The following is a 17258-nucleotide window of genomic DNA, read 5'->3' on the forward strand; positions in this document are numbered from 1 at the left end:
ATCTTACTGTCACCAGGAGTTTTCTATTCTCCTTTTCTTGTACATTACTGACAGCAAGAGTTTACTTCACACCTTTTCTTGCACTTTACTGACACTAGGAGTTTACTTCTCCTTTTTTTGAAATTTACTGACACCAGGAGTTTTCATCTCTCCTTTTCTTGCACACTACTGGCACCAGAAGTTTTCATCTCTCCTTTTCCTGCACTTTACTGACACCAGAAGTTTTCTTCTCCTTTTTTGCACTTTACTGATACCAGGAGTTTTCATTTCTCCTTTTCTTGCACTTTACTGGCACCAGAAGTTTTCATCTCTCCTTTTCCTGCATTTAATGACACCAGGAGTTTTCTATTCTCCTTTTCTTGCACTTTACTGACACCAGGAGTTTTCATCTCTCCTTTTCTTGCATTTTACTGACACCAGAAATTTACTTTTCTCCTTTTCTTGCACTTTACTGACACCAAGATGTTTACTTCTCTCCTTTTCTTGCACTTTACTGACACCAAGAGTTTTCTTCTTTCTTTTTCTTGCACTTTACTGACACCAGGAATTTTCTTCTTCTTTTCTTGCACTTTACTGACACAATAAGTTTTCATCTCTCCTTTTCCTGCACTTTACTAAAACCAGGAGTTTTCTATTCTTGTTTTCTTGCACTTTACTGACACCAGAAGTTTACTTCTCCTTTTCTTGCACTTTACTGACACCAGGAGTTTTCATCTCTTTTTTTCTTGCACTTTACTGACACCAGGACTTTTCTTCTAGTTTGCTTGCACTTTGCTGACACCAGGAGTTTTCATCTCTCCTTTTCTTGCACTTTACTGAAACCAGAAGTTTTCATCTCTCCTTTTCCTGCACTTTACTGACACCAGGAGAGTTCTATTCTCCTTTTCTTGCTCTTTTCTGATACCAGAAGTTAATTCTCTCCTTTGTTGCATTTTACTGACACCAAGAGTTTACTTCACACTATTTCTTGCACTTTACTGACACGAGGAGTTTTTATCTCTCCTTTTCTTGCACTTTACTGACACCAGAAGTATATTTCTCTCCTTTTCTTCCACTTTACTGATACCATGAGTTTACTTCTCTACTTTTCTTGAACTTTACTGACACCAGGAGTTTACTTCTTCTTTTCTTGCACTTTATTGACACCACAAGTTTTATTCTCCTTTTTTTGCACTTCACTGACACCAGGAGTTTTCTTCTCCTTTTTTTGCACTTCACTGATACCAGAAGATTTCTTATCTCCTTTTCTTGCACATTACTGAGAGGAAGAGTTTACTAAACACCTTTTTTTGCACTTTACTGACACCAAGAGTTTACTTCTCTCCTTTTCTTGCACTTTAATGACACCAGGAGTTTACTTCTCCTTTTCATGCACTTTACTGACACCAAGATGTTTACTTCTCTCCTTTTTTTGCACTTTACTGACACCAAGAGACTACATCACACCTTTTATTGCACTTTACTGTCAGCAGGAGTTTTCTTCTCTTCTTTTCTTGCACATTATTGACAACAGAAGTTTTCATCTCTCCTTTTCTTGCTCTTTACTGACACCAGAAGTTAATTCTCTCCTCATTTTGCATTTTACTGACACCAAGAGTTTACTTTTTACCTTTTCTTGCACTTTACTGATACCAGGAGTTTTCATCTCTTCTTTTCTTACACTGTACTGAAACCAGGAGTTTTCTTCTCCTTTTCTTGCACTTTACTGACACTAGAAATTATTTTCTCCTTTTCTTGCACTAAACTGACACCAGGAGTTTTATTCTCCTTTTCTTGCACTTTACTGACACCAAGAGTTTTCTTCTTTCTTTTTCTTGCACTTTACTGACACCAGAGATTTTCTTCTTCTTTTCACTTTACTGACACAAGGAGTTTTCATCTCTCCTTTTCTTGCACTTTACTGACACAATAAGTTTTCATCTCTCCTTTTCCTGCACTTTACTGAAACCAGGAGTTTTCTATTCTTGTTTTCTTGCACTTTACTGACACCAGAAGTTTACTTCTCCTTTTCTTGCACTTTACTGACACCAGGAGTTTTCATCTCTTTTTTTCTTGCACTTTACTGACACCAGGACTTTTCTTCTAGTTTGCTTGCACTTTGCTGACACCAGGAGTTTTCATCTCTCCTTTTCTTGCTCTTTTCTGATACCAGAAGTTAATTCTCTCCTTTATTGCATTTTACTGACACCAAGAGTTTACTTCACACTATTTCTTGCACTTTACTGACACCAGGAGTTTTTATCTCTCCTTTTCTTGCACTTTACTGACACCAGAAGTATATTTCTCTCCTTTTCTTCCACTTTACTGATACCATGAGTTTACTTCTCTACTTTTCTTGAACTTTACTGACACCAGGAGTTTACTTCTTCTTTTCTTGCACTTTACTGACACCAGAAGTATATTTCTCTCCTTTTCTTCCACTTTACTGATACCATGACTTTACTTCTCTACTTTTCTTGAACTTTACTGACACCAGGAGTTTTCTTCTCCTTTTCTTGCACTTTACTGACACTAGAAATTATCTTCTCCTTTTCTTGCACTAAACTGACACCAGGAGTTTTATTCTCCTTTGTTTGCACTTTACTGATACCAGAAGATTTCTTCTCTCCTTTTCTTGCATGTTACTAACAGCAAGAGTTTTCTTCACCCTTTTTTTTGCACTTTACTGACACCAAGAGTTTACTTTTCTCCTTTTCTTGAACTTTACTGACACCAGGTGTTTTCATCTTTACTTTTATTGCACTTTACTCACACCAGAAGTTTTCTTCTCCTTTTCTTGCACTTTACTGACACCCGAAGTTTCATCTCTCCTTTTCATGCACTTTACTGACACCAAGAGTTTACTTCTCTCCTTTATTTACACTTTATTGACACTAAGAGTTTACTTTTCTTTTTCTTGCACTTTACTGACAACAGGAGTTTTCATCTCTCCTTTTCTTGCATTTTACTGACACCAGGAGTTTTCTATTCTCCTTTTCTTGCACTTTACTGACACCAAAATGTTTAACTCTCTCCTTTTCTTGCCTTTTACTTATACCAGAAGTTTTTTTCTCCTTTTTTGAACTTTACTGACACAAAGAGATTACTTCTCTATTTTTCTTGCAATTTGCTGTCAGCAGGAGTTTTCTTCTCTCCTTTTCTTGCCCATTACTGACAGCAAGAGTTTACTTCTCACCTTTTCTTGCACTTTACTGACACCAGGAGTTTTCTTTCTTTCCTTTTCTTGAACTTTATTGATACCAGGAGTTTTATTCTCTTTTTTTTCTTGCTCTTTACTGACACCATGATGTTTACTTCTCTCCTCTCCTTTCTTGCACTTTACTGACACCAATAGATTACATCACACCTTTTCTTGCACTTTACTGACACCAGGAGTTTTCTTCTTTCCTTTTATTGCACTTTACTGACACCAGAAGTTTTCATCTCTCCTTTTCTTGCACTTTACTGACACCAGGAGTTTTCTATTCTCCTTTTCTTACACTTTACTGACACCAGGAGTTTTCTCTCTCCGTTTCTTGCACTTTACTGACACCAGAAGTTTATTTTTCTTCTTTTTTTGCACTTTACTGACACAAAGATGTTTACTTCTCTCCTTTTCTTGCACTTTACTGACACCAAGAGATTACATCACACCTTTTATTGCCCTTTACTCTCAGCAGGAGTTTCTTCTCTCCTTTTCTTGCACATTACTGACAGCAAGAGTTTACTTCAAACCTTTTCTTGCACTTTTCTGACAACAAGTGTTTACTTCTCACCTTTTCTTGCACTTTACTGATATCAAGAGTTTACTTCTCCCCTTTTCTTGCACTTTAATGACACCAGGAGTTTACTTCTCCTTTTCATGCACTTTACTGACACCAAGATGTTTACTTCTCTCCTTTTTTTGCACTTTACTGACACCAAGAGACTACATCACACCTTTTATTGCACTTTACTGTCAGCAGGAGTTTTCTTCTCTTCTTTTCTTGCACATTATTGACAACAGAAGTTTTCATCTCTCCTTTTCTTGCTCTTTACTGACACCAGAAGTTAATTCTCTCCTAATTTTGCATTTTACTGACACCAAGAGTTTACTTTTTACCTTTTCTTGCACTTTACTGATACCAGGAGTTTTATCTCTTCTTTTCTTACACTGTACTGAAACCAGGAGTTTTCTTCTCCTTTTCTTGCACTTTACTGACACTAGAAATTATCTTCTCCTTTTCTTGCACTAAACTGACACCAGGAGTTTTATTCTCCTTTTCTTGCACTTTACTGACACCAAGAGTTTTCTTCTTTCTTTTTCTTGCACTTTACTGACACCAGGAATTTTCTTCTTCTTTTCTTGCACTTTACTGACACAAGGAGTTTTCATCTCTCCTTTTCTTGCACTTTACTGACACAATAAGTTTTCATCTCTCCTTTTCCTGCACTTTACTGAAACCAGGAGTTTTCTATTCTTGTTTTCTTGCACTTTACTGACACCAGAAGTTTACTTCTCTCCTTTTCTTGCACTTTACTGACACCAGGAGTTTTATCTCTTTTTTTTCTTGCACTTTACTGACACCAGGAGTTTTCTTCTAGTTTGCTTGCACTTTGCTGACACCAGGAGTTTTCATCTCTCCTTTTCTTGCTCTTTTCTGATACCAGAAGTTAATTCTCTCCTTTGTTGCATTTTACTGACACCAAGAGTTTACTTCACACTATTTCTTGCACTTTACTGACACCAGGAGTTTTTATCTCTCCTTTTCTTGCACTTTACTGACACCAGAAGTATATTTCTCTCCTTTTCTTCCACTTTACTGATACCATGAGTTTACTTCTCTACTTTTCTTGAACTTTACTGACACCAGGAGTTTACTTCTTCTTTTCTTGCACTTTATTGACACCACAAGTTTTATTCTCCTTTTTTTGCACTTCACTGACACCAGGAGTTTTCTTCTCCTTTTTTTGCACTTTACTGATACCAGAAGATTTCTTATCTCCTTTTCTTGCACATTACTGAGAGGAAGAGTTTACTTCACACCTTTTTTTGCACTTTACTGACACCAAGAGTTTACTTCTCTCCTTTTCTTGCACTTTACTGACACCAGGAGTTTACTTCTCCTTTTCTTGCACTTTACTGACACCAAGAGTTTACTTCTCTCCTTTTTTTGCACTTTACTGACACCAAGAGACTACATCACACCTTTTATTGCACTTTACTGTCAGCAGGAGTTTTCTTCTCTTCTTTTCTTGCACATTATTGACAACAGAAGTTTTCATCTCTCCTTTTCTTGCTCTTTACTGACACCAGAAGTTAATTCTCTCCTAATTTTGCATTTTACTGACACCAAGAGTTTACTTTTTACCTTTTCTTGCACTTTACTGATACCAGGAGTTTTCATCTCTTCTTTTCTTACACTTTACTGACACCAGGAGTTTTCTTTTCCTTTTCTTGCACTTTACTGACACCAGAAATTATCTTCTCCTTTTCTTGCACTAAACTGACACCAGGAGTTTTATTCTCCTTTGTTTGCACTTTACTGATACCAGAAGATTTCTTCTCTCCTTTTCTTGCACGTTACTAACAGCAAGAGTTTACTTTTCTCCTTTCCTTGAACTTTACTGACACCAGGAGTTTTCATCTTTACTTTTATTGCACTTTACTCACACCAGAAGTTTTCTTCTTCTTTTATTGCACTTTAGTGACTTCTGAAGTTTTCATCTTTTCTTTTCGTGCACTTTACTGACACCAGAAGCTTTCATCTCTCCTTTTCCTACACCTTTTCTAACACTAGGAGTTTTCTATTCTCCTTTTCTTGCACTTTACTGACACCAAGAGTTTACATCACATCTTTTATTGCACTTTACTGTCAGCAGGAGTTTTCTTCTCTCCTTTTATTGCACTTTACTGACACCAGGAGTTTTCTATTTTCCTTTTCTTGCACTTTACTGACACCAAGAGATTACATCACAACTTTTATTGCACTTTACTGTCAGCAGGAGTTTACTTCTCACCTTTTTTGCATTTAACTGACACCAAGAAATTTACTTCTCTCCATTTTTTGCACTTTACTAACCCCAAGAGACTACATCACACCTTTTATTGCTCTTTACTGTCAGCAGGAGTTTTCATCTCTCCTTTTTTTCCACTTTACCGACACCAGGAGTTTTCATCTCTCCTTTTCTTGCACTTTACTGGCACCAGAAATTTTCATCTCTCCTTTTCCTGCACTTTACTGACACCAGAAGTTTTCTTCTCCTTTTCTTGCACTTTACTGACACCAGGAGTTTTCATCTCTCCTTTTCTTGCACTTTACTGACACCAGAAGTTTTCATCTCTCCTTTTCCTGCACTTTAATGACACCAGAAGTTTTCTATTCTCCTTTTCTTGTACTTTACTGTCAGCAGGAGTTTTCTTCTCTTTTTTTTCTTTCACAGTATTGACACTAGAAGTTTTCATCTCTCCTTTTCTTGCTCTTTACTGACACCAGAAGTTAATTCTCTCCTTTTTTGCATTTTACTGACACCAAGAGTTTACTTCACACTATTTCTTCCACTTTAATGATACCAGGAGTTTACTTCTCTCCTTCTCTTGCACTTTACAGACACCAGGAGTTTACTCCTCCTTTTCTTTAACTTTACTGACACCAAGAGATTACATCACACCTTTTATTGCAATTTACTGTCAGCAGGAGTTTTCTTCTCTCCTTTTATTGCACTTTACTGACATCAGGAGTTTTCTTCTTTCCTTTTCTTGCACTTTACTGACACCAGGAGTTTTCATCTCTCCTTTTCTTGTACTTTACTGTCACCAGGAGTTTTCCTCTTTCCCTTTCTTGCACTTTACTGACAGCAAAAGTTTTCATCTCTCCTTTTCTTGCTCTTTACTGACACCAGGAGTTTTCGTCTTCCTTTTATTGCACTTTGGTGTCACCAGGAGTTTTCTTCTCTCCTTTTCTTGCACTTTACTGACACCAAAAGTATTCATCTCTTCATTTTTTGCATTTTACTGTCACTTAGAGTTTACTTCACACATTTTCTTGCACTTTACTAAAACCAGGAGTTTTCATATCTCCTTTTTTTGAAGTTTACTGACACCACAAGTTTACTTCTCTCCTATTCTTGCACTTTACTGACACCGTGAGATTACATCACAACTTTTATTGCACTTTACTGTCAGCAGGAGTTTTCTTCTCTTCTTTTCTTGCACTTTACTGACAACAATAGTTTACTTCTCCCCTTTTATTGCACTTTACTGACACCAGGAGTTTTCTATTGTCCTTTTATTGCACTCTACTGATACCAGAAGATTTCTTCTCTCCTTTTCTTGCACATTACTGACAGCAAGAGTTTACTTCACACGTTTTTTGCATTTACCTGACACCAAGAAATTTACTTCTCTCCTTTTTTTACACTTTGCTGACCCCAAGAGACTACATCACACCTTTTATTGCACTTTACTGACACCAGGAGTTTATTTCTCCCCTTTTCTTGCACTTTACTGACACCAAGATGTTTACTTCTCTCCTTTTCTTGCACTTTACCTGCACCAAGAGATTACATCACACCTTTTATTGCACTTTACTGTCAGATAAAATTTTTTTCTCTCCTTTTCATGCCGATTACTGACAGCAAGAGTTTACTTCACATCTTTTCTTGCACATTACTGACACCAATAGTTTACTTCTCTGCTTTTCTTGCACTTTACTGACACCAAAATGTTTAATTCTCTCATTTTGTTGCATTTTACTGATTCCAGAAGTTTACTTTTCTCCTTTTTTTGCACTTTACTGACACAAAGATGTTTACTTCTCTCCTTTTTTTGCACTTTACTGACACCAAAAGATTACATGACATCTTTTATTGCAATTTACTGTCAGCAGGTGTTTTCTTCTCTCCTTTTATTGCACTTTACTGACATCAGGATTTTTCTTCTTTCCTTTTCTTGCACTTTACTGACACCAGTAGTTTTCATCTCTCGTTTTCTTTCACTTTACTGACACCAGGAGTTTTCGTCTTTCTTTTATTGCACTTTACTGACACCAGTTGTTTTCATCTCTCCTTTTCTTGCACTGTACTGACACCATGAGTTTTTTTCTCCTTTTTTTGCCCTTTACTGATATCAGAAAATTTCTTCTCTCCTTTTCATGCACATTACTAACACCAGAAGTTTTCATCTCTCCCTTTCCTACACTTTACTGACACCAGAAGTTTTCATCTATCCTTTTCCTGCACTTTAATGACACCAGGAGTTTTCTATTCTCCTTTTCTTGCCCTTTTCTGACACCAAGAGTTTACTTCTCTCCTTTTCTTGAACTTTACTGACAACAGGAGTTTTATTCTGCTTTTTTTGCACTTTACTGACACCAGGAGATTTCTTCTTTTTTTCTTGCACTTTACTGACACAAGGAGTTTTCATCTCTCCTTTTCATGCACTTTACTGACACAAGAAGTTTTCATCTCTCCTTTTCCTGCACTTTACTGACACCAGGAGTTTTTTATTTTCCTTTTCTTGCACTTTACTGACATCAATATGTTTACTTTTCTCCTTTTCTTGAACTTTACTGACACCAAGAGATTACATCACACCTTTTATTGCACTTTACTGAACCAGGAGTTTACTTCACAGCTTTTCTTGCACTTTACTGACACCAATAGTTTAATTCTCTCCTTTTATTGCACTTTACTGACACCAGGAATTTTCTATTGTCCTTTTATTGCACTTTACTGACACCAAGAATTATCAATTCTCCTTTTCTTGCACTTTACTGACACCAGAGTTTTCATCTCTCTCCTTTTCTTGAACTTTACTGACACCAGGAGTTTTCTTCTCTCCTTTTCTTGCACATTACTGACAGCAAGAGTTTACTTTCTCCTTTTCTTGCATTTTACTGACACCAGGAGTTTACTTCTCCTTTTCTTGCACTTTACTGACACAAGGAGTTTTGATCTCTCCATTTCTTGCACTTTACTGACAGCAAGAGTTTTTTTCTCTCCTTTTCTTGCACATTACTGACAGCAAGAGTTTACTTCTCTCCTTTTCTTTCTCTTTACTGACACCAGGAGTTAATTCTCTCCTTTTTTTTGCATTTTACTGACACTTAGAGATTACTTCTTTCCTTTTCTTGCACTTTACTGACACCAGGAGTTTACTTTGCTCCTTTTTTTGCACTTTACTGATATCAGAAAATTTCTTCTCTCCTTTTCTTGCACATTAATAACAGCAAAAGTTTACTTCACACCTTTTTTTTTGCACTTTACAGATACCAAGAGTATACTTCTCTCCTTTTCTTGAACTTTACTGACACCAGGAGTTAATTTTCTCCTTTTTTGCATTTTACTGACAACAAGAGTTTACTTCTCCTTTTCTTCCACTTTACTGACACCAGGAGTTTTCTTCTCCTTTTCTTGCACTTTACTGACACCAAGAGTTTACTTCTTACCTTTTCTTGCACTTTACTGATACCAGGAGTTTTCATCTCTTTTTTTTTTTTGCACTGTACTGACACCAGGAGTTTTCTTCTCCTTTTTTTGCACTTTACTGATATCAGAAAATTTCTTCTCTCCTTTTCTTGCACATTACTAACAGCAAGAGTTTACTTCACACCTTTTTTTGCACTTTACAGACACCAAGAGTTTACTTCTATCCTTTTCTTGAACTTTACTGACACCAGGAGTTTACTTCTCCTTTTCTTTCACTTTACTGACAAAAGAGATTACATCACAGATTTTATTGCACTTTACTGTCAGCAGGAGTTTTCTTCTCTCCTTTTCTTGCACATTACTGAGAGCAAGAGTTTACTTCTCTCCTTTTCTTGCACTTTACTGACACCAGGAGTTTACTTCTCCTTTTCTTCCTTTTTACTGACACCAGGAGTTTTCATCTTTCCTTTTCTTGCACTTTACTGACACCAAGAGTTTACTTCTCTTTTTCTCTTGCACTTTAGAGACACCAGGAGTTTACTTCTTCTTTTCTTCCACTTTACTGACACTAGGAGTTTTCATCTCTCCTTTTCTTGCACTTTAGTGACAACAATAGTTTACTTCTCTCCTTTTATTGCACTTTACTGACACCAGGAGTTTTCTATTGTCCTTTCATTGCACTTTACTGATACCAGAAGATTTCTTCTCTCCTTTTCTTGCACATTACTGACAGCAAGAGTTTACTTCACACGTTTTTTGCATTTAACTGACACCAAGAAATTTATTTCTCTCCTTTTTTTACACTTTACTGACCCCAAGAGACTACATCACATTTTTTATTGCACTTTACTGTCAGCAGGAGTTTTCTTCTCTCCTTTTCTTGCACATTACTGACAGCAAGAGTTTACTTCTCTCCTTTTCTTGCACTTTACTGACACCAGGAGTATTCATCTCTTCTTTTTTTGCATTTTATTGTAACTTAGAGTTTACTTTACACATTTTCTTGCACTTTACTAAAACCAGGAGTTTTCATATCTTCTTTTCTTGAAGTTTACTGACACCACAAGTTTACTTCTCTCCTATTCTTGCACTTTACTGACACCAAGAGTTTACATCACATCTTTTATTGCACTTTACTGTCAGCAGGAGTTTTCTTCTCTCCTTTTATTGCTCTTTACTAACACCAGGAGTTTATTCTACTTTCCTTGCACTTTACTGACACCAAGAGATTACATCACAACTTTTATTGCACTTTACTCTCAGCAGGAGTTTTCTTCTCTTCTTTTTTTGCACTTTACTGACAACAATAGTTTACTTCTCTCCTTTTATTACACTTTACTGACACCAGGAGTTTTCTATTGTCCTTTCATTGCACTTTACTGATACCAGAAGATTTCTTCTCTCCTTTTCTTGCACATTACTGACAGCAAGAGTTTACTTCACACGTTTTTTGCATTTAACTGACACCAAGAAATTTATTTCTCTCCTTTTTTTACACTTTACTGACCCCAAGAGACTACATCACATTTTTTATTGCACTTTACTGTCAGCAGGTGTTTGCTTCTCTCCTTTTCTTGCACATTATTGACACCAGAAGTTTTAATCTCCTTTCCTTGCTCTTTACTGACTCAGTTTATTCTCTCCTTTTCCTGCACTTTACTGACACCAGAAGTTTTCTTCTCCTTTCTTGCACTTTACTGACACCAGGAGTTTTCATCTCTTCTTTTCTTCCACTTTACTGGCACCAGAAGTTTTCATCTCTCCTTTTCCTGCACTTTAATGACACCAGGAGTTTTCTATTCTCCTTTTCTTGCCCTTTTCTGACACCAAGAGTTTACTTCTCTCCTTTTCTTGAACTTTACTGACAACAGGAGTTTTATTCTGCTTTTTTTGCACTTTACTGACACCAGGAGATTTCTTCTTCTTTTCTTGCACTTTACTGACACAAGGAGTTTTCATCTCTCCTTTTCATGCACTTTACTGACACAAGAGTTTTCATCTCTCCTTTTCCTGCACTTTACTGACACCAGGAGTTTTTTATTTTCCTTTTCTTGCACTTTACTGACATCAATATGTTTACTTTTCTCCTTTTCTTGAACTTTACTGACACCAAGAGATTACATCACACCTTTTATTGCACTTTACTGAACCAGGAGTTTACTTCACAGCTTTTCTTGCACTTTACTGACACCAATAGTTTAATTCTCTCCTTTTATTGCACTTTACTGACACCAGGAATTTTCTATTGTCCTTTTATTGCACTTTACTGACACCAAGAATTATCAATTCTCCTTTTCTTGCACTTTACTGACACTAGGAGTTTTCATCTCTCCTTTTCTTGAACTTTACTGTCACCAGGAGTTTTCTTCTCTCCTTTTCTTGCACATTACTGACAGCAAGAGATTACTTCTCTCCTTTTCTTGCATTTTACTGACACCAGGAGTTTACTTCTCCTTTTCTTGCACTTTACTGACACAAGGAGTTTTGATCTCTCCATTTCTTGCACTTTACTGACAGCAAGAGTTTTTTTCTCTCCTTTTCTTGCACATTACTGACAGCAAGAGTTTACTTCTCTCCTTTTCTTTCTCTTTACTGACACCAGGAGTTAATTCTCTCCTTTTTTTGCATTTTACTGACACTTAGAGATTACTTCTTTCCTTTTCTTGCACTTTACTGACACCAGGAGTTTACTTTGCTCCTTTTTTTGCACTTTACTGATATCAGAAAATTTCTTCTCTCCTTTTCTTGCACATTAATAACAGCAAAAGTTTACTTCACACCTTTTTTTTTGCACTTTACAGATACCAAGAGTATACTTCTCTCCTTTTCTTGAACTTTACTGACACCAGGAGTTAATTTTCTCCTTTTTTGCATTTTACTGACAACAAGAGTTTACTTCACACAATTTCTTCCACTTTACTGACACCAGGAGTTTTCTTCTCCTTTTCTTGCTTTTTACTGACACCAAGAGTTTACTTCTTACCTTTTCTTGCACTTTACTGATACCAGGAGTTTTCATCTCTTTTTTTTTTTCACTGTACTGACACCAGGAGTTTTCTTCTCCTTTTTTTGCACTTTACTGATATCAGAAAATTTCTTCTCTCCTTTACTTGCACATTACTAACAGCAAGAGTTTACATCACACCTTTTTTTGCACTTCACAGACACCAAGAGTTTACTTCTCTCCTTTTCTTGAACTTTACTGACACCAGGAGTTTATTTCTTTTTTTTTTTTCACTTTACTGACAAAAGAGATTACATCACAGATTTTATTGCACTTTACTGTCAGCAGGAGTTTTCTTCTCTCTCCTTTTCTTGCACATTACTGAGAGCAAGAGTTTACTTCTCTCCTTTTCTTGCACTTTACTGACACCAGGAGTTTACTTCTCCTTTTCTTCCTTTTTACTGACACCAGGAGTTTTCATCTTTCCTTTTCTTGCACTTTACTGACACCAAGAGTTTACTTCTCTTTTTCTCTTGCACTTTACTGACACCAGGAGTTTACTTCTTCTTTTCTTCCACTTTACTGACACTAGGAGTTTTCATCTCTCCTTTTCTTGCACTTTAGTGACAACAATAGTTTACTTCTCTCCTTTTATTGCACTTTACTGACACCAGGAGTTTTCTATTGTCCTTTCATTGCACTTTACTGATACCAGAAGATTTCTTCTCTCCTTTTCTTGCACTTTACTGACAGCAAGAGTTTACTTCACACGTCTTTTTTTGCATTTAACTGACACCAAGAAATTTATTTCTCTCCTTTTTTTACACTTTACTGACCCCAAGAGACTACATCACATTTTTTATTGCACTTTACTGTCAGCAGGAGTTTTCTTCTCTCCTTTTCTTGCACATTACTGACAGCAAGAGTTTACTTCTCTCCTTTTCTTGCACTTTACTGACACCAGGAGTATTCATCTCTTCTTTTTTTGCATTTTATTGTAACTTAGAGTTTACTTCACACATTTTCTTGCACTTTACTAAAACCAGGAGTTTTCATATCTTCTTTTCTTGAAGTTTACTGACACCACAAGTTTACTTCTCTCCTATTCTTGCACTTTACTGACACCAAGAGTTTACATCACATCTTTTATTGCACTTTACTGTCAGCAGGAGTTTTCTTCTCTCCTTTTATTGCTCTTTACTAACACCAGGAGTTTTCTATTCTACTTTTCTTGCACTTTACTCTCAGCAGGAGTTTTCTTCTCTTCTTTTTTTGCACTTTACTGACAACAATAGTTTACTTCTCTCCTTTTATTACACTTTACTGACACCAGGAGTTTTCTATTGTCCTTTCATTGCACTTTACTGATACCAGAAGATTTCTTTCTCCTTTTCTTGCACTTTACTGACAGCAAGAGTTTACTTCTCTCCTTTTTTTGCATTTACTGACACCAAGAAATTTATTTCTCTCCTTTTTTTACACTTTACTGACCCCAAGAGACTACATCACATTTTTTTATTGCACTTTACTGTCAGCAGGTGTTTCTTCTCTCCTTTTCTTGCACATTATTGACACCAGGAATTTTCTTCTCCTTTCTTGCACTTTACTGACACCAGGAGTTTTCATCTCTCCTTTTCTTCCACTTTACTGGCACCAGAAGTTTTCATCTATCCTTTTCCTGCACTTTAATGACACCAGGAGTTTTCTATTCACCTTTTCTTGCCCTTTTCTGACACCAAGAGTTTACTTCTCTCCTTTTCTTGAACTTTACTGACAACAGGAGTTTTATTCTGCTTTTTTTGCACTTTACTGACACCAGGAGATTTCTTCTTCTTTTCTTGCACTTTACTGACACAAGGAGTTTTCATCTCTCCTTTTCATGCACTTTACTGACACAAGAAGTTTTCATCTCTCCTTTTCCTGCACTTTACTGACACCAGGAGTTTTTTATTTTCCTTTTCTTGCACTTTACTGACATCAATATGTTTACTTTTCTCCTTTTCTTGCACTTTACTGACACCAGGAGTTTACTTCACACCTTTTCTTGCACTTTACTGACACCAATAGTTTAATTCTCTCCTTTTATTGCACTTTACTGACACCAGGAATTTTCTATTGTCCTTTTATTGCACTTTACTGACACCAAGAATTATCAATTCTCCTTTTCTTGCACTTTACTGACACTAGGAGTTTTCATCTCTCCTTTTCTTGAACTTTACTGTCACCAGGAGTTTTCTTTTCTCCTTTTCTTGCACATTACTGACAGCAAGAGATTACTTCTCTCCTTTTCTTGCACTTTACTGACACCAGGAGTTTACTTCTCCTTTTCTTGCACTTTACTGACACAAGGAGTTTTGATCTCTCCATTTCTTGCACTTTACTGACAGCAAGAGTTTTTTCTCTCCTTTTCTTGCACATTACTGACAGCAAGAGTTTACTTCTCTCCTTTTCTTTCTCTTTACTGACACCAGGAGTTAATTCTCTCCTTTTTTTTGCATTTTACTGACACTTAGAGATTACTTCTTTCCTTTTCTTGCACTTTACTGACACCAGGAGTTTACTTTGCTCCTTTTTTTGCACTTTACTGATATCAGAAAATTTCTTCTCTCCTTTCTTGCACATTACTGACAGCAAAAGTTACTATTTCACACTTTTTTTTTGCACTTTACTGATACCAAGAGTTTACTTTCTCTCCTTTTCTTGAACTTTACTGACACCAGGAGTTAATTCTCTCCTTTTTTTGCATTTTACTGACAACAAGAGTTTACTTCTACTCACCTTTTCTTCCACTTTACTGACACCAGGAGTTTTCATTTCTCCTTTTCTTGCTCTTTACTGACACCAAGAGTTAACTTCTTACCTTTTCTTGCACTTTACTGATACCAGAAGTTTTCATCTCTTTTTTTTTCACTTGTACTGACACCAGGAGTTTCTTCTCCTTTTTTTGCACTTTACTGATATCAGAAAATTTCTTTCTCTCCTTTTCTTGCACATTACTAACAGCAAGAGTTTACTTCACACCTTTTTTTGCACTTTACAGACACCAAGAGTTTACTTCTATCCTTTTCTTGAACTTTACTGACACCAGGAGTTTACTTCTCCTTTTCTTTCACTTTACTGACACCAAGAGATTACATCACCCCTTTTATTGCACTTTACTGTCAGCAGGAGTTTTCTTCTCTCCTTTTCTTGCACATTACTGAGAGCAAGAGTTTACTTCTCTCCTTTTCTTGCACTTTACTGACACCAGGAGTTTACTTCTCCTTTTCTTTTCCTTTTTACTGACACCAGGAGTTTCTTATCTTTCCTTTTCTTGCACTTTACTGACAACAATAGTTTACTTCTCCTCCTTTCTTGCACTTTACTGACACCAGAGTTTTCATTCTCCTTTTCTTGCACTTGCACTTTACTGACACCATTTACTGAGATTTTCTCTCCTTTCTTGCACTTTACTGACACCAAGAGATTTTCACATTTTTTACTTCACTTACTGTCAGCTTTTTTCTCCTTTTCTTGCACATTACTGACACCAGAAATTTATTTCTCTCCTCCTTTTACACTTTACTGACCCCAAGATATTTACTGACATCAGTTTTCATCTCTTTTTCTTGCACTTTACTGACACCAGGAGTTTTCTTCTCTCTCTTTTCTTGCACTTTACTGACACCAAGAGTTTACTTTCTCCTCCTTTTCTTGCACTTTACTGACACCAGGAGATTCTTCTTTTTTTTTTGCATTCATCTCTTCTTTTTTTTGCATTTTACTGACACCAGAGTTTACTTTACACCTTTTCTTGCACTTTACTGACACCAGGAGTTTTCATTCTTCTTTTCTTGCACTTTACTGACACCAGAGTTTATTCTTCTTTTTTACTTTACTCTCCTTTTCTTTTGCACTTTACTGACACCAAGAGTTTACATCACATCTTTTTATTGCACTTTACTGACAGCAGGAGTTTTCTTTCTCCTCCTTTCTTTGCACTTACTTCTTGACACCAGGAGTTTACTTCTCCTTTTCTATTCTCCTTTTCTTGCACTTTACTGACACCAAGAGTTTACATCTCTCCTTTTCTTGCACTTTACTGACACCAAGGAGTCCTTCTCTTCTTTTCTGACACCAGGAGTTTTGTATTCTCCTTTCTTGCTTTACTGACACCAAGAGTTTCTTGCACTTTACTGACACCTTCTCTCCCTTTCTTGCACTTTACTGACACCAGGAGTTTTAGCAAGATTACTTCTCCTTTTTTCTTTGACACCTTTACTGACTACCAGAAGATTTCAGCAAGAGTTTCTCTCTCCTTTTCTTGCACTTTACTGACACCAAGAGTTTACTTCTTTCCTTTTCTTGCATTTACTGACACCAGAGACTTCTCTCCTTTTCTTACTTTACTGACACCAAGAGTTTACATCTCCTTTTTTACACTTTACTGACCTTCTTCTATTACTGACACAAGATCACATTTCTTCTTGCACTTTACTGACACCAGGAGTTTCTCTTTTTTTTTTAACTTTACTCCTTTTCTTTGCAGACTTTACTGACACCAGAAGTTTTAATCTCTCCTTTTCTTGCTCTTTACTGACACCAGGAGTTTATTCTCTCTCCTTTTCTTGACCTTTACTGACACCAAGAACACCAATTTTTCTCCTTTTCTTTGCACTTTACTGACACCAGGAGTTTACTCTCTCCTTTTCTTGCACTTTACTGACACCAGAAGTTTTCATCTCTCCTTTTCTTGCACTTTACTGACACCAGGAGTTTTCTCTCTCCTTTTTCTTTCATTTACTGACAGCAAGAGTTTACTTCTCCTTTTCTTGCACTTTACTGACACCAAGAGTTTACTTCTCCTTTTCTTGAACTTTACTGACACCAGGAGTTTTTATTCTCCTTTTTTGCACTTTACTGACACCAGGAGATTTCTTCTTTTCTT

This window comes from Tachypleus tridentatus, unplaced genomic scaffold (assembly GCF_004210375.1).
Source record: "Tachypleus tridentatus isolate NWPU-2018 unplaced genomic scaffold, ASM421037v1 Hic_cluster_1, whole genome shotgun sequence".
NCBI classification, from domain to species: domain Eukaryota; kingdom Metazoa; phylum Arthropoda; class Merostomata; order Xiphosura; family Limulidae; genus Tachypleus; species Tachypleus tridentatus.